This window comes from Trachypithecus francoisi, unplaced genomic scaffold (genome assembly GCF_009764315.1).
Source record: "Trachypithecus francoisi isolate TF-2019V2 unplaced genomic scaffold, Tfra_2.0 Lachesis_group15, whole genome shotgun sequence".
NCBI classification, from domain to species: domain Eukaryota; kingdom Metazoa; phylum Chordata; class Mammalia; order Primates; family Cercopithecidae; genus Trachypithecus; species Trachypithecus francoisi.
In genome coordinates, this window is record NW_022681460.1 from 59,841,296 (window position 1) to 59,866,188 (window position 24,893).

The 24,893-nt window shown below is 41.5% G+C and overlaps 1 protein-coding gene across 2 annotated transcripts in view; it reads right to left on the bottom strand.

The window, feature by feature from the left end:
• The window catches only part of TIAM2 (TIAM Rac1 associated GEF 2), a 171,824-nt gene extending 148,332 nt beyond the window's left edge, over nt 1–23,492 (bottom strand). For both annotated transcript variants that reach the window (XM_033234971.1, XM_033234976.1), the window contains exon 1: nt 23,408–23,492. The gene's annotated coding sequence lies outside the window, so the exon portion shown is untranslated. The remainder of the gene's footprint in view (nt 1–23,407) is intronic.
• Nucleotides 23,493–24,893: the final 1,401 nt, after the last annotated feature.

Sequence of the window (24,893 nt, forward strand, 5' to 3'; positions counted from 1 at the left end):
GACCCCCATCCAAAGAAGTATCCCTGCTCTCATGGAGCTTATACTAAAGTGGAGAGAGATGAACAATAAACAGTAAAAATAATTTTTTTAAAGACGGAGTCTTGCTTTGTCGCCCAGCCTGGAGTGTAGTGGTGCGATCTTGGCTCACTACAACCTCCACCTCCTGGGTTCAGGCAATTCTCCTGCCGCAGCCTCCCAAGTAGCTGGGACTATAGGAGCCCACCATAACGTCCAGTTAATTTTTGTATTTTTTTAGTAGAGACAGGGTTTCACCGTGTTGGCCAGGCTGGTCTCGAACTCCTGACCTCAAGTGATCCGCCAGCCTTGGCCTCCCAAAGTGCTAAGATTATAGGTGTGAGCCACCACACCCGGCTGGAAAATAAATTTTCTTTTAGGAGGTGATAAGCACTTTGACAAAATAATAAAGAAGGAAATGGGGAGGAGGCAACGTGGAGGGGAAGGATGCTGTGATTTTTAAAAGGCGAGGAAGACTGGCTGAATGGTGACACTTCAGCAGAGACTTGCAAGGAGGAGACACCAAGTGAGTTCTGGGGAAAGGGCACTGTGGGCAGGGGCAGCAGACAGTACAAGTGCCCGAGAGGCAGGGACAGCGTGGCCGCAGCACAGCAAGCAAGGGGAAGAAGGGCAGGAGAGGTCAGAGAGGGGCTGCAGAGCCAGTGGAGGTAGCCTTGAGGGACCGTTTAAGGACTCTGGCTTTCACATTGAGAAAAAAAGTCATAATTAGAGGGTGTGATAGAGAAGCCTCATTGTGAGACATTTTAAAAGGATCTGTGTGGCTGCTGTGTGGATCTGGATTGTCAGTAACAAACTGGAAGCAGCAGGGGGACCTGCTAGGCTATCGGAACGATGCAGGGGAGAGGCAGTGCACCCCAGCTTGGGTGGGGGTGGTAAGGGAGGGGAGTGGTAGGGGAGGAGGCTTTCTCCAGACAGAGCTGAAGCTCCAGAGGGCTGAAGGGAGAGCCAGCAGGACTCGAGGGCAGGTGGAAGTAAGTGTGAGCGACACCAAGGATGACTCCACACTGTTCCATTAAAGCCATGGGAGAATGGGAACAGCAGAGCAGAGCAGGCTGTGGGGGGCAAGATGAGGAGTTCAGTTTTGGACACGCTGGGTTTGAGGTGTCTGCTGGATACTTAAGCGGTAATACCAGTCTGGAGTTCCGGAGAGAAGTGGGCTACTCCCCAACACAAAGATGGTATTTAAAATGCAAACTGGATGAGCTCTCCATAGGTAAACAAAGGAAAGACATGAGGTCCCAGGAGGCCCTGGAGCACCTTGACATTAAGAGGTCAAGGAAATGAGGAGAAGCCCATAAAGGAGATAAAATGGGCAGTTGGTGAACTGAATTAAGAGAAACCAAGAAACCGGGCACTGGCTCACACCTGTAATCCCAGCACTTTGAGAGGCTGAGGCAGGCAGATCACCTGAGGTCAGGAGTTCGAGACCAGCCTGGCCAACATGGTGGAAGGAACCACGTCTCTACTAAAAAAACTACAAAAATTAGCCGGGCTTGGTGGCCCATGCCTGTAATCTCAGCTGCTAGGGAGGCTGAGGCAGGAGAATCACTTGAACCTGGGAGGCAGAGGTTGCAGTGAGCCGAGATTGCATCACTATAGTCCAACCTGGGCAACAGAGCGAGACTCCGTCTCAGAAAAAAAAAAAGAGGAAACCAAGAGAGTGTGTGGCATCTAAAGACAACTGGGAAAAGGATTTCAGGGAGAAGACTGAGACACCATGTCAAATGTTCCTGATTCAAATAACAAAAACCAGAACAAGCGCTGCATTTAGTAGGTAGGTCTGGCATTATGCAGGTCCCTGTGAACAGGACAAGGGCAGAATGGTGTGAGTTTGAGGATGAGGCCAGTGAAACTGAAGGGAGTGAATACAGACAGCTCATTCTAAGAGTTTTACAGTAATGGGGAGCAGAGAGGAATCAGATGCTAGCGAGAAGGACAGAGAGATCAAGAGAGCTTCATTTGATGTCTATGTGTGTATCTTCAGGAAAAATTCCAGCACACTAATGAGAATTAAAGGGAAAATGTGATTTGGTGTAGAAAGAGGGACCATTCCTAAAATGTCCTAGAACGAGTCAAAGGGAGAGGAATCACATGCACAAGAGGAGGTGGCTCTATAGCAACTGCCCCTCCTATCACAGAAACTTCAGAAACGTTTGAGAGGCACCAACATCACATGCATGCAGTGCGGTGCCAGGATACAGGAGCTCAAGCTCCAGTGAGAAACTCCTTGATTACTTGCATGTCACCGTGTTGTCTTGTCATTTCTATTTTTCCCCCTGTGACATTTTTTAAAAAGGTAAGTGACGGTTACTGTTAGTTTCCTGTTATTTCAGGGGTCTTGTTATTGTTGTTGTTTTACAGTTAACTTGTCTGGCTGTTTGGGTACATTTGTGATCATCCTACCAATTTTCAATGGAGTGTGTGTGTGTGTGGTGTGTGTGTGTGTACGTATTCCAAGAATGTATGGACACTTCCCATGAAGTGCTTTACTCTCCAGTGCCTCCTCATGTCATGAGTTTCCTCAGTTCACTACTGTGTCTGTGTATAAAGCTTCCTTTCACTTGTCTTTAAGACGCCTTTTTCCACCTTCCAGGGGTGGCCAAGGGCAACTTGAAAACAAGTCTATCTTTATTCTCTCCACTTGGTTTCTTCTCATTGCCTTTAATCATATGGATTCTAGCTTTTGTGTTTAAAAGCTTGCAAACTCCATCTCTCCTTAGCCCTTCTTCACATCTCCATTTCAGAAATCCGACTCTAGCAATTCTGCGACTATAGAGACGGGTCAGGGACAAGTACAGAGGCAGGATAAGGATTATTCTCACTTGCCAGTGCTTGAACCATACCCAGGATTTTTTAACCTTTATTCAAGTCCTAGGAACACCCTGAATCAACTTCATCCCGACATTATCTGTGGGACCCACCGCATCCCTTTCCTTAAGTGTAAACGATAACTTGGTCTATCACTTTTTGTGTAAAGTTTACTTTTCCAAAAGTGCCTTACATCACCTTGGCACTAAAGCCAGGCCTCGTCTGCTGTGTTTCTGTTCCCGTCCAGGGCTTCTTTTCTGTAAGGCACAGAAGTAAGAAAACCTAAACAGTCTCCTATTGGAATGTGACTATAAACCAAACAAAACCAATCTAAGACTGAAACAGGAAGAGACTGGCAGATTAAGTCTAATCCAAGCTGCCTTATCACATAGGTTAGGGCAACAGTCAGAGAGCTGATGGTCACAGATTGAATGTACGGCTTTGAATTTGAGCAGGCTATGAGAAAAGCAAAGCCCTTTTCTCTACTAGACCTTTAAACAGTCAGGTAAACCAAACCAACAGACAGGTTACCAAGCACGTTTGGTAAACAGGTAAGTAAACAGATGAAAGAAAGAACCAAAAAAAAGAGGAAAGAAGAAGGAAGGATGGACAAGGGGAGGAAAGGAAATGTATGTGCATGTAGGCTGGGCGCGGTGACTTATGCCTGTAATCCTAACACTTTGGGAGTTCAAGGCGGGTGGATCAGAAGTTTGAGACCAGCCTGGTCAACATGGTGAAACCCCATCTCTACTAAAAATACAAAAAAAAAAAAAATTAGCCAGGCGTAGTGGCAGGTGCTTGCAATCCCAGCTACTGGGGAGGCTGAGGCAGGAGAATCGCTTGAACCCAGAGATGAAGGTTGCAGTGAGCCGAGATTACACCACTGCACTCCAGCCTGGGTGACAGAGTGAGACTCTGTCTCTTAAAAAAAAAAAGTATGTGCATTTGTCTGTAGATATATGCACACATATGTATGCATACACAAGTCTCTATTAATTATCTAAGATACATCAGGATGTGCCAAAGTTTCCTCAATTAAGGAACAGGTAGAGTAAGAAAATGACTAACAGGATACCTGGAATTTCTTTCCAAATGGGTAACTAACCATCTTTATGGCTTCAGACAAGTCGCTTCAGTCCTGTGCTTCTTCAATTGTCTCCTTTGAAAAATTGCCTAAGGTCCATTTTCAGCTCTAATGTTCTGTCTCTACAATACTATCGACTATAAAGACCTTAAAAATGAGTGTTCAATATGTTTCCTGAGACACTGATGTTGAAGCCTCCTGATATTTGTAAGCCTGTTTTGAGTAATAAAAAGATATTCCACCCTGTTATTAGAATTCAACAGTCAGACATTCAGGTTTATCTACTACCATTATTATTACTTTTTACTGTCTTTAATAGTGCTGCTATTTCTTTCTATTCCATACCTTTATCTTTTTTCTAGCCCTTCTAGTAAAGCTGTTATTAGCTTCACATAGAAGGTACACTTAATTTCAAAAAAAAGATGCGAATTATTCCTTTAAAAAATGTCCAAATATACATTGTTCTTCATGGCCCATATTTTTTTAAATCTAAAAGTTGAAGGCCAGGCACAGTGGCTGACGCCTGTAATCCCAGTACTTCGGGAGGCTGAAGTGGGCGAATCATGAGGTCAGGAGATCAAGACCATCCTGGCTAACATGGTGAAACCCCATCTCTACTAAAAACACAAAAAAAATTAGCCGGGTGTGGTGGCGGGCACCTGCAATCCCAGCTACTCGGGAGTCTGAGGCAGGAGAATGGCGTGAACCTGGGAGGCGGAGCTTGCAGTGAACAGAGATCATGCCAGTGCACTCCTGCCTGGGCGACACAGCAAGACTCCGTCTCAAAAAAAAAAAAAGAAAAGAAAAAGTTGAACTAAGGGATCTCACTAACCTGATTTATTATAATCACATAAGTGAATCTTACACAATGAAACCAAGAGGCACATACACATATAGTAAAGTGCCCCATCAGATATTTAAGCTCTGTGGTTTTTTATTCAATACTTCTGGTGGGAAGAAGCTGCAAAGACCTTTAACTAATTTTGCGAAAGAAAGCATGGCTCTGCTCAAACACAATCTCAGACCACCAAGACAGAATCATCTGTTTTACTTAGTGGGTAAGTGAAGGACCCACTTACCCACTGGAAAACTAATCTCTTCACAAGGAGCCTAAGCTTATCTTGCACTTCCAGGCATCCTTCCTGCAGGCCAGATCTAATGAGAGGGCTTTGCAAAGTCACTCCCTCTGCACTAAAGTATTGAAAAAAGGTGTTATCTACTTGCATTCAAAACACTATTTATGGTCTGGTCAGTATGAATTTGAGTCGTTAAGTTCTTCAACAGACTTCACTTTCTGTCCACAAGCTCTGGCAAAAATCAAAGTAGGTGACAAGTGTTAATGTGACCAGAGAAGGAGGAGGCCAGTGCTCTGTTCCTGCTCTCAATGCTTGCTGGCTCTGTCAGAGCAGCATTTCTTAGATTAAAAGGAAAAGTCATCAATAAAATGTGACCAATCTTTCTATGAACTGTAACCTGCCTGAACCACATTCACATTCCTCCATCCCTAAAGACGTGTCTGTAAAGGAAGTAAACACATGGGGGGTGCGCACTACACCGATGGAGATGACAGCCCTGACCTAACACAGCTGAAAATGAACCCACGTAGCCTGCCTGAAAATAATTCACAACCTCGTAATGCTGAAAGTATAAAATTTTAGAATCCCTAAGTGTGACGAAAGGCCACAACAAAATGTTTAAACATGTTAGGAGAAACTCCAGCAGCTGTTCACTCGTACCCTTACTTTCCAGAAATTCTATAAATAATCCTGTAAGTTACAATGACTTCAATAAAGCTTCCTATTTCTGTCTCTCTACCTACCAATTTTCTGTGAATTACATGCTTGGCCAAATTAATGTAAAGCCAAGGAAGAACTACACCAAAGCCAGGGATCCTCGGCCCCTGCCGATGAGCAAACACTAGACGTCCAGCAGTACTTGTGTTTCTGGGGTTTCAAACACCCTAATGAATGAGCAGCCTCTAATGGACTAGAAGATGAATCAATCACTCCTCTTAAACAAGTACCCCCCTCCCAAGATTACAAGGGATTCCATTTCTTTTTCATCAAGTTTAAGACAAAAAGACAAACGATACTAAACAGCGAACATCAAATTACAAGTTTGAAAAGAAACTCTTAAGCTAAATAGCCCACTCAGCTAAAAACTAAGCCCTGATGAGATTATATAATAACCCAAAAACTGCAAAATACAATCTCTGCCACATTTTAATTTCCCTTTCTACCCTGAAAAAATTAACTGGTAAAGTAATAGTCATCAATGCTTTAACACGATCAGACTGAGATGTGGTACTTTCTTGAGACCATCAAGAAAAATAAATCCATACAATACGTACAACTTTCGGAGAGTTAATTAATAAAACGGGGCAGGCAACTGCAATAAATCACCAATAGGTGTTTGAAAGCATATAGACACTCAAATTTAAAGGTAATGATTCCCTTATGCACAGCAACGTGTGCTGCCTAAGTACAAAATAATGTCAAACAAAAATAAGTCAGCACTTACATACTGCCGGTGGGAGGATTTTGAGAAACATTTTTATCTCACTTATAAAATTACATCTCAACTCCAGAAGAGGGAAAGTAAACATTTATAACCTTACCTTTGCCAGAACTTTGGATGTAGCCAGTATTTCTCAGGGTCTTTTCGTTAATAAGAAAAGTTTCACGAAGCTAGATTCTATATACACATCCACAAACTCACTCTTCCTTCTGCTCATGGTAAGCCAGGAAACAGTGTCTAACACTTCAAATGCTCAGCCGTTGAGAGCTAAAAACAGATCCTGTGCAATGCTGGATATATTTTTGTCTGCTAGCTACACACCCTCATCATGTTCAATTTTTTCCATTGGTGGAACAGTATGATGCAGACTTAACCAGAAAGTGGTTTTCCATGGGCTGCCTGAAGCCATTAGCTGGGACAGCCTGCCATCATGCCTCAGAGAGGCCAGGCTCGCCCATGACTGGGCTGTTGTTGGGCCTGCATTCCATAATTACCACTGAAGTTCCATAGGAACGCGGCTCCCAAGTCAGCCGAATAAAGGTTTACTCACTTGAAGGGAGCCTCAGCTTCTTTTTTAAGTCCTTTAGCAGTAAGAATACACACCTACCATCCTTGCATTTAGAGCAGTAGTAAACATTCTGCCTCCAAAACCACAGCTGGAATGTTATGATCATAAAAATCCTGCCTCAAGAGAGGCCCTTAAGAATAATATCATGATTTGCAAAATATCGGGTATAAACTTCCTTGTGTTCCTTGCTGGAGTTCTTTCATTTTTAAGTTAGCTGAACCACGGTCTTGTACATTGGAAGTCCTTGTTACCTCAATGTGGTGCTTTTTTATTAAAAAGGAACCATTAAATTATCTTAAATAAAAGTTATATACAGCAGAAATTCAGAGTGTTTTGGGATCTTGCTATATCCTTTGATGAAAGACCTTACATTTTAAAAATATCCCAAAAAGGCTGGGCATGGTGGCTTACGCCTGTAATCCCAGCACTTTGGGAGGCCTAGGAGGGTAGATCACCTGAGGTCAGGAGTTTGGAACCGGCCCGACCAATATGGTGAAACCTGTGTCTACTAAAACTACAAAAAGTAGCCAGGTGTGGTGGCACACGCCTGTAATTCTCAGCTACTCAGGAGGCTGAGACAGGAGAATTGCTTGAACCCGGGGGGTAAGGTTACAGTGAGCCGAGATCACACCACTGCACTTCAGCCTGGGAGACAGAGAGATTCCCTCTCAAAAAAAATAAAAATAAAATAAATAAAAATACCCAAAAGGTAAAGCAGCATTTTCAGATCTTTTATGTTATTGTGGAGGGGGGATGATGAATAGGAAAACAGGATCACAAACCTTTATTTTATAGAAGAAAACCACTTAATCAAAGATTTTCAAAATGTACATATTCTAAGTATGTGAATACACAAATTATCCTGGACAAACATGTGGCAAGAGATTTTTAAGGTAATATCTTCATCATTTTAAAAATAACAGAGGCTGGGCACGGTGGCTCATGTGTGATTCCAACACTTTGGAAGGCTGAGGTGGGAGGATCACTTGAGCCTGGGAGACCACCCTGGGCAACATAGGGAGACTGTCTCTACCAGAAAAAAATTAAACAATTAGCTACCAGGAAAAAATTTAAAAATTAGCCAAGCCTGGGAGTGCATACCTGTGGTTCAAGCTACAAGGGAGGCTGATGTGGGCAGATCACTTGAGCCCAGGAGTTCAAGACCACCCTGGACAACATAGGGAGACTCTGTCTCTACAAAAAATAAAAATAAAAAAATTATCCAAGGCTAGGGGCGATGGCTCACGCTTGTAATTCCAGCTTTTGGGAGGCCAAGGCAGGCGGATCACTTGAGGCCAGGAGTGTGAGATCAGCCCGGCCAACACGGTGAAACCTCGTCTCTACTAAAAATACAAAAATTAGCCAGGCGTGGTGGCGGGCACCTATAGTCTCAGCTACTCATGAGGCTGAGGTGGGAGAACTCGGGAGGCAGAGGCTGCAGTGAGCCAATATCGTGTCCACTGCACTACAGCCTGGGAGACACAGCAAGACACTATCTCAAAAAAAATTTTTTTTTTAATTAGCCAGGCGTGGTAGGGCATGCCAGTACTCCCAGTTACTTGGGAGCTGAGGTGGAAGGATCTCTTGAGCCTGGGGAGGTCAAGGCTGCAGTGAGCCATGACTGCACCACTGCACTCCAGCCTGGGTGACAGAGTGAGAACCTCTCTCAAAAGAAAAAGGATCTACATATCCAACAGAAAGATTTTTACCTAATATTATAGCCATAGACAGATAAGTCTTTAATTTCCTATCTGGATGAAAACTGTATCTTTACATACACATCCATCCATCTACCCATGTAGGCACACACACAATCTTTTTCCATATGAAGTTATTACACACTTGAAAGTATGCTTTCTAATCTTTTTTTTTTTTTGAGATGGAGTCTCTCTCTGTCACCCAGGCTGGAGTGCAGTGGCATGTTCTTGGCTAACTGAAACCTCTGCCTCCCGGGTTCAAGCGATTCTCCTGCCTCAGCCTCCCTAGTAGCTGGGACTACAGGCACCCGCCACCATGCCTGGCTAATTTTTTGTTTTTTAGTAGAGACGGCATTTCACTGTGTTAGCCAGGATGGTCTCGATCTCCTGACCTCGTGATCTGCCCACCTTGGCCTCCCAAAGTGCTGGGATTACAGGTGTGAGCCACCATGCCTGGTCATGCTTTCTAATCTTAATTGGCCAATAATAAGAGCCATTATTTAAGACCATCAGTGTAATAGTTATAAAAATTAGCCTGGCCACAAAACATTTAAGTCAGGGCAGGGGCAGGGGAGAATTCCAGAGGGAGGAAAAAAATGTTAACCTGAACACAGAACAGGGAATTTTTAGTGCCGGAGGGATAAACCTGCAAAATTCCCTATTCCAATCCTCTCAAATTACAGATAAACAGAGACCTTAAGTGACTTGCAAAAGGTCACAGAGCTGGCCAGCAACAGGCAGCAGCACAAGGACATACCACCCAAGTAACCACAAGCCCCGGGACTGAAGTCAGAGGTTGCCACGGAGGCCAAATCACATAACACAAAACATGGGAATCCCCAAAATGTTAATTTGGTGTGTGGGTGTGTGTGGGTGTGTGTGTGTTAGGTAAATACAGAAGAATGAATGAATACTATTAAATCATGAGCTCTGCTTCCGTCAGACCCAGCAGCCTCATTTCTGTTACTAAAATAGGGAAAATAAAATAAAATAACAGCCAGTGTAAAAGAACGCCTTCCACATTGACTTAAGACAGAAAGGGGACTCCATGATACAAACGGAAGAAAAATTATGCAGAAGGAAATTTAAAGAGACATGTATCAGAAAGCAAAAAAAAAAAAAAAAAAAAAAAAAAAAACAGAAGAACAATTAATTGCATGGAAATACTTGCATGCCCTACTCTAATTCCTTTCTTTCTTTCTTTCTTTTTTTTTTTTTTTTTTTTGCGATGGAGTCCCACTCTGTTGCCCAGGTTGGAGTGCAATGGCGTGATCTCGGCTCACTGCAACCTCCGCCTCCTGGGTTCAAGTGATTCTCCTGCCTCAGCGTCCTGAATAGCTGGGATTACAGGGTTGCACCAGCATACCTGGCTAATTTTTGTATTTTTAGAAGGGAGAGGGTTTCACCATGTTGGCCAGGCTGGTCCTGAACTCCTGATCTCAGGTGATCTGCTTGCCTCGGCCTCCCAAAGTGCTGGGATTACAGGCGTGAGCCACTGCGCCTGGCTAATAATTCCTGCTTCTAGGTGTTTTTAAAACAATTCTGACCTTTTGATACATTTTATATGTAGATCCCTCTCTGCCAGAACCGCCTGTACACATGAATTATCTCCAACATTCCTCAGATATTTCCAATGGGTTTGCATTGTCTGATTTCATTTTTTATTACTGAGGTCACCCAAATGACTTTAGTTCTATGATTTTACAAAGTCACTTGGGGTTTCAAACTATGTAAGGTTTCTCAAGTGCTTTAGACTGCCCAAGTACAGTCGAATACTGTCAATTTAGTTCTCCATCCTAAAATTACAAAAACCAGATAGTTCCAAATCATAAAACTAGACTTGATCTTTCTAATGCTTCGTTCTGAGATAATAACATAACAGGACATATGTGTTAACAGGCATCTAAAATTAAATTCCTTGGCAAAGATCTCTAAGAAAAATGTAAATTACTACTTACAAAGTATTCTATTCTGAAGCATACAATGCAAAATGACCCACGTAAAAGCAAAAATAGCAAACTATTAACAATTATAGAATCAAGTGGTGGGTTTATGGGTGTTCACTGTACAATTCTTTTGATTTTTCTCTATTCTTGCAAATTTTCTTAATAAAATGTTGGGAGGAAAATATATGTAAACACACACACACACACACACACACCCCCGCAATAAATCAATCCATAAAAAAACTACATGCCTAGTCCAAAACTATACAAAAATTGTCGCAAACCTGATTGTAAATAAAAAACCTGAATATCCTAGACAGTATGTGTACACATGCATGCAAAGATATGTTATTGAGGGTTTCTGTTCCTATCCAGAGAAGAGCTGGAGAATATAAAATAAGATGGGGCACAGGAACATCTCCAGAATGAAAAGTTTGAGAGCCACCATCACATGACAAGTTTGAGAGCCATTATCACATGACAAATTGTTATTAATAAAAATAAGGGAATAGTGGAAACATCTTAGGCTTCAAAACCAGTAGATCTGGGCTAGCAGTTCACCTCTTCATAACTTAGAGGCTTCCTGAATCCCTTTTCCTTCCTCATAAAGTGGGGTTGACAATCATAGTGCCTATCACAAATAAAAAATGTAAATAATATGTTCTAATCTATAAATAGTTATAAGAAAAACTGACACTAAAATATAAGTTCTAGGCCAGGTGCAGTGGTTCACATCTGTAATCCCAGCACTTTGGGAGGCCAACGCAGGCAGACCACTTGAGGTCAGGAGTTCAAGACCAGCCTCGCCAACACAGTGATACCCCATTTCTGCCCAAAAATTAGCCAGGCATGGTGGCATGCACCTGTACTCCTAGCTATTCGGGAGGCTGAGGTGGGAGAATCACTTGAACCCAGGAGGCAGAGGTTGCAATCAGCTGAGATTGCGCCACTGCACTTACTCCAGCCTGGGCGACAAAGTGAGACCGTGTCTCAAAAAAATAAAGGCTGGTGCAGTGGCTCATACCTGTAATCCCGGCACTTTGGGAGGCCAAGGCAGGCGGATCACGAGGTCAGGAGATCAAGACCATCCTAGCCAACATGGTGAAACCCCATCTCTACTAAAAAGTACAAAAAATAGCCAGGTGTGGCAGCATCCACCTGTAGTCTCAGCTACTCGGGAGGCTGAGGCAGGAGAATTGCTTGAACCCAGGAGGTGGAGGCTGCAGTGAGCCAAGATTGCACCACTGCACTCCAGCCTGGGCAACAGAGCGAGAGTCCATCTCTAAATAATAAAATAATGTTCTAAAGTAATGTGAGCTCTCAGAAATAACCTCTCTGCTTAGAATTCAAAGAAGAAAACAATAAAAACTCCTTCCACATTCTTTACTTTTCAGGTCAAACACAGAATGCTTCTGACAGAACATCCCACCTAAGCGCCACTCCTTACTGCTAATCTATATTCAAGAAAGAAAAAAGTAAAAATAAAAGAATAACAATAATAAGTAGAGATTAAAGATATAAATTACTTTTACCCAAACAGGATTACAAAAGATTAAATAATCCCTCACAAATGTAAACATGCACCTTGGATGTAATTACATTAATGGGTAAAAACCTCGGCTATACTCATGTGCTGAAGAGGGCTTCCCCACACTGTTTTTGATGAAAAAGTGATACTTTAAATAATGTAGGCTGAAGGAACCCAGACCTTGAGAAATGCGATGGCAAAAATGTCCCAGATGAAGGCAATACTAGAAGAAAATGACGTACACCAAGTATCTGCCCGAGAATCCTGCGATCCTCAGAAACATTACTGGGGGAGATGATTTTTCTCCCCATTTGATTGAAAAGCCCAAATTCAGGTAGTCTGTTTCTAAAACCAAAGGTTTCCAAATTTGCCCAGAGAATGCAGTGAGGGCAGATATGACTGGCCTTCATATCTAAACCAGGGGTGGTGTGAAAGTTTACCTCCCACGTGTCATGCTGAAAACCCAAGGAAATATACAACTGATGTGCAATTCATTGGCCACTCAGACATTGTTCCTAAAAAGCTGGCAAAACAGCTCAGGGCCCACTATTTAGAGTTCCTCTGGCTTGACATCAGATCCCGCTGTGTGACACTGGACACATCATTTAATTTCTCTGAGCCTCAGTTTCTTAATCTGCAAAATGGGGATAATTTTGTCTGCCTCCCAGGCTTATTGTAAGGATCACATAAAATAATAGATGTAAATTGTTTAACATAAGGCCTGCCTCTTAGAATGTTAATTCCACAAGGCAGGGATTTTGTTTAAATTGTTTACTGTTGAAAGTCCAGGACTTTAAGAAGTGCCTGGCACATGGTGAATACCCAATAAATATATGTTAAGTAACTGCATGCATGAATGAATGAATTAATGAATGGGAGGTGACAGTGATGGTGACAGTGGTGGTAAATGTGAAAGGAAGAACAGTGTTTGTTGCACTCTATGTCTCTGTGTCAGACGCCAAGCAATCCCTTTATTTAAAATAAGCCACTCCACATGCGATCACTGCCCATCAAGCAAAATTTTCAGAGTTTTTGCTTAAAGATCCCCCGCCATTCTCCATTAGCATTTCATATTCCAAGCCGGCATCTTCAACAAGGCAACACTGCAGTGCCGCTGTGCTGGCGGCTGGCCACGTGCTCCTGCCTCCTGCTCTATGCTCCGCACTATGGGAGAAGTGCCAGCACCTGCTGCTGTGAGTCAAGGTCTCACAGTCACAAAAATCAGACGACCCAAACTTCTGCTCTGCTTAATGATCATACGCAGTCAAACAACAGCATTTCTCACAAATGCTGATGAAGAGAACCCACCAGTCTTGGTTTAAAAACTTAATACAGTCATGTGCAGCATAGCAATGTCATAGCTGACGACAGACTGCATATATGGTGGTTCCATATGATTATAATACCATATTTTTAATGTATCTTTTCTCTGTTTAGATATGTTTAGACACACAAATACTTCCCATTGTGTTACAACTGCCTGCAGTATTGAATACAATCACATACCATATAGGTTTGCAGCCTAGAAACAATAGGTTATGCCATATAGCCTAGGTGTGCAGTAGGCTGTACCATCTAGGTTCATGTAAGTACACTCCATGATGTTCGCACAACGAGGAAATCACCTGACACTTTTCTCAGAACTTTCCCCACTGTCAAGTGATGCATGACTATACTGCATATTAACTGATTCAGACAAACCCAGACAAATCCTAACTATAACAAACAAATGAACAAAAAACACTGGTAAACATAGCGTTAATAACTTCAATGCTATTGCCTCACAACACTGTTATGAAGAAATGTTACTGGGCCTAAAAGTTCTGGTAATGTTCTCCTACAATTATTATGCATCATGTTTGTGAGCCTTATACCACACCATCATTAATTACTCAATGGCTATGTATTAAATGAAAGCAAAATGAAGAACAAAATAAATTTTTAACATTTTAAAAAGCAAACTGGAGATGTCTTCAAAATCAATGGTCAATTTTGAGAAAATTCAAAACGTAATACTAGCATGGTATGTATTGCTTTAAAACTATTACAAATCTAAATTCCCTAATGTAAACTTTTTCTAAGTGTTTCAAATGCATTAAATGCACAAATAAATTTTAATGCAGTCAATTATCTTGGAAATGAGATATTTTATGATATATACATCATACATGGAGATGATGTATAGATTATAGATTATATATAACATATAGATTATATGATATATATAACATATATAGATGATATATATATGAGATATATATAGAGAGAGAGAGAGACACAGAGTTTCGCTCGTTGCCCAGGCTGGAGTGCAGTGGTGCGATCTTGGCTCATCACCACCTCCACCTCCCAGGTTCAAGCAATCCTCCTGCCTCAGCCTCCCAAGTAGCTGGGATTACAGGCGTGTGCCACCATGCCTGACTAACTTTGCATTTTTAGTAGAGACGGGGTTTCTCCATATTGGTCAGGCTGGTCTCAAACTCCTGACCTCAGGTGATCAGCCTGCCTCAGCCTCCCAAAATGCTGGGATTACAGGTCTGAGCCACTGCGCCCGGCCTTATGGTATATTTATAAACTCCAAGTGTTACTTACATAACAAGCAAGCCCCAATAATATCACCAAATGATCAATTAATTCTTTCACAAGAATGTGCAAATATTAAGTGACATAAAAATGAGGATTTAAAACCAATTCTTCGGCCGGGCGTGGTGGCTCAAGCCTGTAATCCCAGCACTTTGAGAGGCCGAGACGGGCGGGTCACGAGGTCAGGAGATCGAGACCATCCTGGCTAACAAGGTGAAACCCCGTCTCTACTAAAAAAATACAAAAAACTAGCCGGGCGAGGTGGCGGGCGCCTGTAGTCCCAGCTACTCGGGAGACTGAGGCAGGAGAATGGCGTAAACCCTGGAGGCGGAGCTTGCAGTGAGCCGAGATCCGGCCACTGCACTCCAGCCTGGGCAGCAGAGCGAGACTCCGTCTCAAATAAATAAATAAATAAATAAAACCAATTCTTCATAAAAGTTGTTCTTTTCCATTTTTACCACTTTTATTCAACAAAGTACTGGAAATCCTGGCCAGGGCAATTAGGCAAGAGAAAGAAATAAAAAGCATCCAAATTGGAAAGGAAGAAGTCAAATTACCCTTTTGTTCAAAGTAGCCTTTGTTCACACATGACATGGTTTTATATTTAGAAAAACCTAGACTCCACCAAAAACTGTTGGAACTGATAAACGAATCCAGCAAAATTGCAGGATACAAAATAAACATACAAAATCAGTAGCATTTATATAAGCCAACAGCGAACAATATGAAAATGAAATCAAGTAGGCAATCCCATTTACAATAGCTACAACGAATGTAAAATATCTAGGAAGCAATTTAACCAAAGAAGTAAAAGATTCATGCAATAAAAACTATAACGCACTGATAAAATAGACTAAAGAGGACACATTAGAAAATGGAAAGATATTCCATGCTCATGGACTGGAAGAATTAATATTGTTAAAATGGCAATACTACCCAAAGCAATTTACAGATTCATTGCAATCCCTATCAAAATACCAATGACATTCCTCACAAAAATAGACAAAAAAAATTCTAAACTTTATGTAAAACCACAAAAGAACCTGAATAGCCAAAGGCATAGATCAATAAGAACAAAGTTGGAGGCATCAAACTATACCGGACTTCAAAATTTACTGCAAAGCTCTAATAACCAAATGAGCATGGTACTGGCTTAAGAAAGAAAGGAAAAAAAAAAAAAAAAACACATACACCAGTAGACCAGAACAGAGAATCCAGACATAAATCCACACATTTATAGCCAACTCATCTTTAACAAAGGCACCAAGAACATACAATGGGGAAAGGACAGTCTCTTCAATAAATTGTACTGGGAAGACTGTTATCTATAGGCAGAAGAATAAAATTAGACTCCATCTCTCACTATACACAATAAATCAAGTCAAAACGGATTAAAGACTTAAAGCTAAGACCTGAAAACATGAAATGTCCAGAAGAAAACATTTGGGAAATGCTCCAGGACATTGGCCTGGGCGATGATTTTCTGTCTAAGACCTCAAAAGCACAGGCATCAAAGCAGAAATCAACACATGGAATTACATCAAGCTAAAAAGCTCCTGCCAGCTAGGCACAGTGGCTCACGCCTATAATCCTAGCACTTTGGGAGGCCAAGGCAGGAGGATCACTTGAGGCCACGTGTGTGAGGCCAGCGTGGGCAACAGAGTGGGACCTCTCTCTACAAAATTTTAAAAAGTGGCCGGCTATGATGGTGAGCGCCTGTGTTCCCAGTTACTCGGGAGACTGAGATGTGAGGATGGCTTGAGCCCAGGGGTTTGAGGCTACAGTGAGCTGTGATCACACCAATGCACTCCAGTCAGGGTGACAGAAGAAGACCCTGTTTCAAAACAATAAAAATAAAAAGCTCTGCACAGAAAAGGGAACAATCAGCAAACTAAAGAGACGACCCACAAAATGGGAGAAAATATCTGCAAACTACCTATCGGACAAGGGATTAATAACCATGACACATAAAGAGCTCAAACAACTCAATAGCAAAAAACAAATAATTCGATTAAAAATGGGCAAAAGATCTGAACTGATATAATGGCCAACAGGTACATAAAAAAACACTCACCATCACTAATCATCAGAGAAATAAAATGGGATATCATCTCACCCCAGTTAAAATGGCTTTTATAAAAATGACAGGCAATGACAGATGCTAGAGAGGATGCAGAGAAAGGGAAACCCTTGTACACTCTTGGTGGGAATGTGAATTAGTACAATCACTATGGAGAACGGTTTGGAGTTTCCTGAAAAAACTAAAAATAGAATTACCATATGATCCCGCAATCCCACTAGTGGGTATAGATCCAAAAGAAAGAAAGCCAATATATCAAAGAGGTATTTGCACTCCCATGTTTATTACAGCACTATTCACAATAGCCAAAATATATCAACCTAAGTACCCATCAAGAGATGAATGGGTCAAGAAAATGTGGTATATATACATAATGGATTATTATTCAGCCATAAAAAGAATGAAATCCTGTCATTTGCAGCACTGTGGGCGAAACTGGAGGTCATTATGTTAAGTGAAATAAGCCAAGCACAGAAAGACAAATATCACATATTCTCACTTATATGTGGGAGATTTAAAACAAAAAGTAAGTCTGATGAAAGTAGAGAGTAGATTGGTGGTTGCCAGAGGCTGGGAAGGGTAGGAAGGAAAGGATGAAGACAGGTTGATTAATGGATTCAAATATACTGTTTGATACAAGAAATAAAACCTAGTGTTAGATCAGTAGAGTGACTCTAGTTTACAATAATCTATTGTAAGTTCCAAACTAGCTACAATAGAATAGTTCTAATGTTTCTAACATAAAGAAAATACAAATATTTAAGGTAATGGGTATCCCAATTACAGATTTGAGCTTTACAAATTATATGAATGTGCTAAATTACCATTCATACCCCGAAACTATGTACATCTATTATGCATAATTTAAAAATCATTTAAAAAAATTTTTTTCTTTAAAGTGACCTTTTTCTGTAGGTCATTATATCCAAATTAAATATATATACCTTAACAAACAACAATGGGTGATAATGTACACAATCCTAAGTTTTGAAATTAAATACAATGCTTTATAAAGGCTAACAGGTAATACTTTTGTGTAAATGATAACATCTGTATTATTATGCTACCCAAAAAGAACCCTACAAAATGAGTTTTGGCTAAGGTAAAACAAAGTTTTTGGTAGAAAAAAAAAATCCTTTAGGAAATATGCTTGTAAAATCCCGGCTTATAAATACTAGCTACTGGGTACATCTGTTTACAACATTTTTGAAGGGTTCTAGTGGAATATTGAAGAAAGTGCAAGTAATCTGCTCAGATCTAATTGTAGTTAAAGTTATAATGTTATATTCAGCCTCTCAGTCAACTCCTAATATTTTCTCTTTATAGACTGAAGTAAAATTTTTCAAGCTGGAAGTTTCCTAGTAAGTTTAATTAAGAGAATAATTGAATTTGAGTTCCAAAGAGACCAGACAGGTCATCTATCTAGCCCAACCTTCCCTCTAATTTAGGAACCTCCTACAGCATCCTGACAGATGGGGCCACTTTCATTTACCTAAATACATTGAGTGATGGAAAGTTCACAGATCCATTAGGGGGCACATTCCATCGGTAAATAACCAGTTGATAGATGAGAACTCCTTCCAGCAACTTTAAATCAGTCATTCTAAAAATTCCACTAATAAGTCTTTCCATCATTATCAACACACATCCTACTCCTCTCTTCCATCCAACCACCCTGCAAAAAACTGAAGTTAATTACCATGGATCTTCCCTGCTCTCTCTCTAGCCAAGCTCTTCTCTGCCTTCTGCCCTGTCTTCACGATGAAGCCAGAATCACCCTCATAAAGCAAAACAAAGTCAGATTCTGTTCGTACCTAAACATCAAAATGCACAAAGAACAGAGTCCTAAAACTTCAATCTGTGCCTTAATAGGCACTGAGCCCACTCTCTCAGTTATATCCACTCAGAGTCAACAAGGTTACAGGTTCCATCCATTTGGGTCCATGAAGTCTAGGGCGGACTGGGGATCCACTGGAAAAAGCAGAATGGAACTTAGTTCCATAGATCACAGACGTGTGCAAAGTACACACTGTCCCCATTTCACCAAGCCAGGAGGCCACAGTAGATGTTAGGAAAGGCAAAAAAGACATGCTGCCAGGCAACTCCTTCTCCATGCCCATGGAGAACTGAAGAAGAGGGAGGAAATGAGTCATGTCTGAAGACAGAGGGAACCTTTAACTGTCCAGATTAGGGGTTACACTCAGATACCTTCAGAGCTATTTAAATGTATGAGCGAAGCCAGGCACGGTGGCTCATGCCTGTAATCCCAGCACTTTGGGAGGCTGAGGCAGGAGGATTACTTGAGCTCAGGAATTCAAGACCAGCCTGGGCAACATCGCGAAACCTCATCTCTACAAAAAAAAAAAAAAAATAGATACAGATAGAGATAAATATATATAAGCTAGATATGGTGGGGCATGCCTGTAGTCCCAGCTGCTCAGGAGGCTGAGGCAGGCAGCTTGCTTGGATCCAGGAGGTTGAAGCTGCAGTGAGCTGAGACAGTACCACTGTACCACAGCCTGGGTAACAGAGTAAGACCCTGTCTCAAAAAAAAAAAAAGAAAAGAAAAGAAAAATAGTGTGAGCGAAGCAGGCCTGACTGAGTCATGTAGTCTTAAGACACAAAAACTACTTGTTTGCAAGTTAGGCTTCTACAAGTATACTTCCGCACACATACAAAAATACCCTCTTCTATTTTTTTTTGAAGTTTGAAACTATGAAAATATCTTTAGTTTCACCACTACTACTGTGGACATTGATAAAATAACTGTTTGTTTTCTCCTAATTCTACTAAAAGAAAACAACTTAAGTAAATGAAAAATGACAACTGACATTTGATGATGGCAGTACTGTGTGGAGTTGTGGGGACTGTGGCAAACCAGCCGATGCATGACCCAATCAAAAGGCCACCATCTACACAGCTTCAGCTATCCACTGCCAGCTGAGAAGGCAGAACCCAGTGTTGCCAGATAAACCTACATTTTGAAGAAACACTAAAAATTTGGCTTTTCTGTAAAATTCGTAGTTTTTAAATGCAGGCAATCAATTTAAATTTAGTTAACGCAGTGATCAGGGATACATTTTCTAGGCCAGACAAAGGTTATCCACAGCCCAGAACCAGCCCCAAACTCATCAGTTTGCAGCCTCTGCTGCAAATGACAAAATACAAACAGAAAAATTTTCAATCCTAAAAAAAATTTTAAATTAAAACAATAAGCAGTCCCAACTCCCTGACTTCAGAAGGCTAAATCCTAGGTTTCTGGGGGCATACAACCAACTTGGCCCAGGCAAGCAGATAATCAGGCATGAATCTGGAAATGGGGGCATCGACATACAAGCATTGAAAAGGACTGCAGAGGCCATGTTGTCCGCCTTCCTGGTGCCTGGAGGAATCGTCTCTATAGAGCTCTTGATCTGCAGTCGACAAGTCGCCAGATACCACATCTGGCCCTGAGACGCTCATTATTGCAAAGAGGCACCATCTCATCTTTCCACAGCGCTATAGGAAAGTCTTCCTCACGTGAAGCCCAAAGTGGCCTTTCCCTACTGATATCTGCGGGTCCTAGTGCTTCCTGCAGAGGCAGATCAGACACAGCATCCCTGCTTCCCCTTACACATGACATCTGCTCAGACACTCCAAGGTCGGAATTGGCTTCCCTGCTAAGCTTACCACTTGCTAAGCTAAACCCACTCCCTTCATCATTTCGTACAGGACGCCATTTCTACACCTTCCCCAATGGCAATCACCTTCCTCTGGCTATCAATGTGCCTCTGACATCTATGGTCTGGAGAAACAGAAAGAAGGACACTCAGGTTATTAAGCACCTACACTGTGAGGTAAGCACCGTGTCAGGAGTGTGACATACATTTTCACATCACAGCAATCCTCTTTGAACTGTATTATTATCATTATTTTACAGACGAGGAAACTGAGGCCAAGCAAAGTTTAGCAATTTACTGAAGGCCACAAAACAAGCACAACTGGAAAACTCAAACCAGGTGTCTGTCTGATACCAAAAAGACAACTATATTGTTATACACACAGAAAATGGCATGTTTGCAAACAGTTTTATTGTCATTGTTACTTATTAAAAGTATAACTAATTATAAGCAAGTCTATTCTTTCTGGTGATCTCAAGAATGGACTGTTGTTTTCAGTGCAAAACAAATTCTCCATGCAAACAAAACAAATTTCAAACTTGTGTTACCATTTAATGACCAGTACCCATATATAAATATATATATATATATATTTTTTTTTTTTTTTTTTTTTTTTTTTTGAGACAGACTTTTGTTCTTCTTGCCCAGGCTGGAGTGCAATGGCATGATCTTGGCTCACCACAACCTCCACCTCCCAGGTTCAAGTGATTCTCCTGCCTCAGCCTCCCAAGTAGCTGGGATTACAGAGATGTGCCACCACACCCAGCTAATTTTGTATTTTTAGTAGAGACTGGGTTTCTCCATGTTGGTCAGGCTGGTCTTGAACTCCTGACCTTAGGTGATCTGCCTGCCTCGGCCTCCCAAAGTGCTGGGATTATAGGCGTGAGCACTTATATTATTTTTAAACCTAATTTGTAAATTGAATATATAAATATCTGAGTATATACTAAGTAAAACAGCAGACTTTTATATAACCCATGTACTCACATACTTAATCATAATCATTCTACAAGGAAAATTGTATTATCCCCATTTTACATAAGAAGAAAGTGAAGCATCAAGAGGTTAATAACCTACCCAGCTTGCATGGTAGCTCACGGCTGTAATCCCAGCACTTTGGGAGGCTGAGATAGGCAGATCACTTGAGCCCAGGAGATCGAGACCAGCCTGAGCAACACAGCAAGACCTCGTCTCTACAAATTATAAAAAAAATTAGCTAGGCCCAGTGGCACGCCCTGTGGTCCCAACTACTCAGGAGGCTGAGGTGGGAGGATTGCTTGATCCCAGGTGGTGGAGGTTGCAGTGAGCCAAGGTCACATCACTGCACTCCAGCCTGGGCAACACAGCAAGACCCTGTCTCAAAAAAATAGCAATAATAACCTACTCCGGGTCACTAGCGAGAAAATGTCAGAGATAGGATTCAAAGAACTCAGGCAGTCTGACTCCAAATAACTGTAGATCTTAGGCTTTCCAAATAGTGTATTTCAGCAGTAGTTTCGAACATTGTTAACACATAAACATCTCTCCAAAGCTAATTAGATACTACTCTTGGATATTCCAATGTAGATGATAAAAAAAAAAAAAAAAGGTCAACAGAAGCAAAGCTTACCAATTAGGATCAAAATTTCTCGCTTTAATATGTATTATATTTATAAATAAACCCAGAGATATTAGACCACTTCCTGTTTACATGTAATCTAATGTTAAACTTGATCATAATATGAGGGAGGAATTCACATTTCAAAAAAATGTTTAAACAGACAAATTAAACCTTTTAAATATCCTCCAGTGTGAACAAATATCTCACCATGTGACAGTGAGCAATTTATACAATGAGACTCATTTAACTGTTCAACTCTTACATTCAGACAAAACATATCTGCTGTGCAACAGACCCTCTTGTGGGCTCTGGACACGGGTGAGGAACCGGGCAGAGAAGGTTCCTGCTCTTGTGGAGCTTCTGCTCTAAGGAAGGCAGAGACAAGACAACAAGCTGATACACAAATATGCAAAGGAGAAAATGATCATTGAGGGACAAGGACTTTGCAGCGAACTAAGAGGGAATGGCGTGGTAGCAGTGGCTCAGTGTCCTTTAGATTGGGTGGTTAGGGGTCCTTCCGAGGGAATACTTTGAGCTGAGACCCAAACAGCATGAAGCAGTCAGTCAAGGAGAGCTGGGGCAATCTAAATAAAACAGCAGAAGATTATGCCTGGGAAGCTTATGTTTATCTGAGTGTGCTTCAGCTAAGTACACGTGAACTCCAGACACGGCAAACAGTCCAGGGAACTACCTGCCACCATTTCAAATGCCGCTGGGGAACTGTTCAGCTTTCCTGCTTTAGTACTTAACCTGCAACACCAACACATCCAATTAGTAAAACACCTCTGTCGGAATGAAACAGCCTTAAGGTCACAGTTGGAATCTGACCTTTCCTCAGTGGCTTCCTAAAATCTACGTCCCCTGAGCTTACCTGATCTTACAACTCCAGTTAGAAATTACATGCTTTCTATGTTCTCAAGCAGGAGGTCCTATTTGGTTTGGAGTTTAAGTGTGTGCTCTATCAGTATGTGGCATATAAAAGGACGGAAACTAAAGCTTCCCAGGCTGCATCCTCTCCACCTAAGCTCCCACAGAGGCCTGGTATACCCGTTTTCCACATTGAGTGGGTCATCCAGCACATCCAATTAAAGTGCTTTTGTAATAATCTACTGAACTCTGAAACCCTGTTGCTTGCAGGAACCTCAATTATAAGCATTCGGCAAACCTACTTTGGCTTTCCCCACTCGACTTCTCATACAAAGTGCAATTAACAGAGCTACATGAGAATGTGGTGATTAAGCAAAGAAATATAGACTGACATATACTTTTAAAGCCTTTGAGATATATAAATGCCTCAAACTCACCCACAGAGGAAGTATGGAGGACACTTAGATTCATTCATCCAGAACGAGTTGGCTGAAGGTATCCTTGTCATTCATACACGCAGCTCTGGCAAAATAAAACAAAAACACAGAGGCGGTGAGAAATAATTTTTCAAATCAGATTTTTATAATTAAAGCTCAGTTTCTCAGCATTCTGTTGTATCTTGGTCTTGATACAAGAAGGGAGAATCTGAAAGAGAAATCAAGAGTTAAGTGATTAATTATAAAGGAAATAAGGTCTTCCCACATCCTAACTGGAGAAGCAGATTTACTGCTTCATTCCATAATGTCATGACTGAACCATTTGAAGATAGAATGGATGGAGGGAGGGGAGAGAGAAATAGATATAGATGATAAGTAAACAGACAGGAGCTGGATAGATGGATGGATGGACAGACGGATGGACAGATGGATGGACGGGTAGATGGATGATTGATTGTTAGACAGAGCAAGCCTACTGTGATCAAGCCACTACTTCAGATGCTAGAAATAAAGCAGTGAATAAGAGAGAAAATCTCACTCTCACTGAGCTTCATTCAGATAGAAATACACAGTTCAATAAATAAATAAGAAAAATATCCTAGAGTGATACAGGCAATGCAGAGTCAACAGGGCAACGAGATAGTCGGTGACAAGTGGCTAAATTAAACTGGAAGATTAGGAATTTGCTCTCTGAAATGACAACTAGCCTGAAATCCGAATGATATTTGAACTTAGGGAAATGAATCCCCAGGCAGAGGGATCGGCTAAGAAACACCATGTCTTGAACCATTATTATGGATTCAGAAGCAGAACCCAAGTGGGTAGTGCCAAAGGATCAGAATTTCATAACTTACTAAACAGATGAGGCCAGGCACGGTGGCTCATGTCTATAATCCCAGCACTTTGGGAGGCCGAGGTGGGCGGATCACTTGAGGTTAGGAGTTTGAGACCACTCTGGCCAATATGGTGAAACCCCGTCTCTACTAAAAATACAAAAGTTAGCCAGGTGTGGTGGCTCACGCCTGTAGTTCCCACTACTTGGGAGGCTGAGGCAGGAGAATTCCTTGAACCCAGGAGGCGGAGGTTGCAATGAGCTGAGATAGCGCCACTGCACTCCAGCCTGGGCAACAGAGAGACTCCATCCCCCCGCCCCCCAAAAAAAGTGATTTCTGAGTCGTCTCCTATTATAGAGAATAATAATACTTTCTTCTTGTATTTGATATGCTACTTGGTTATATATTAAAATTCATAGACCATTAGTCGACACATCAGAAAATACCTCTTTTTTTCATTGTTTAAAAATGTGAAACAGACTGCTTTTAGAGTGAGACTTATCTTTTTAGAAGGTATGATATTAACTCTGTGATGTACACAAGATACTTTATGATGGCAATAACCATGTGTCCTTAACCCAGAATGCAGTCCTTGAAAAAGAATGCAGACTTTAGGGCAGGGGTGTCCAATCTTTTGGCTTCCCTCAGTCACA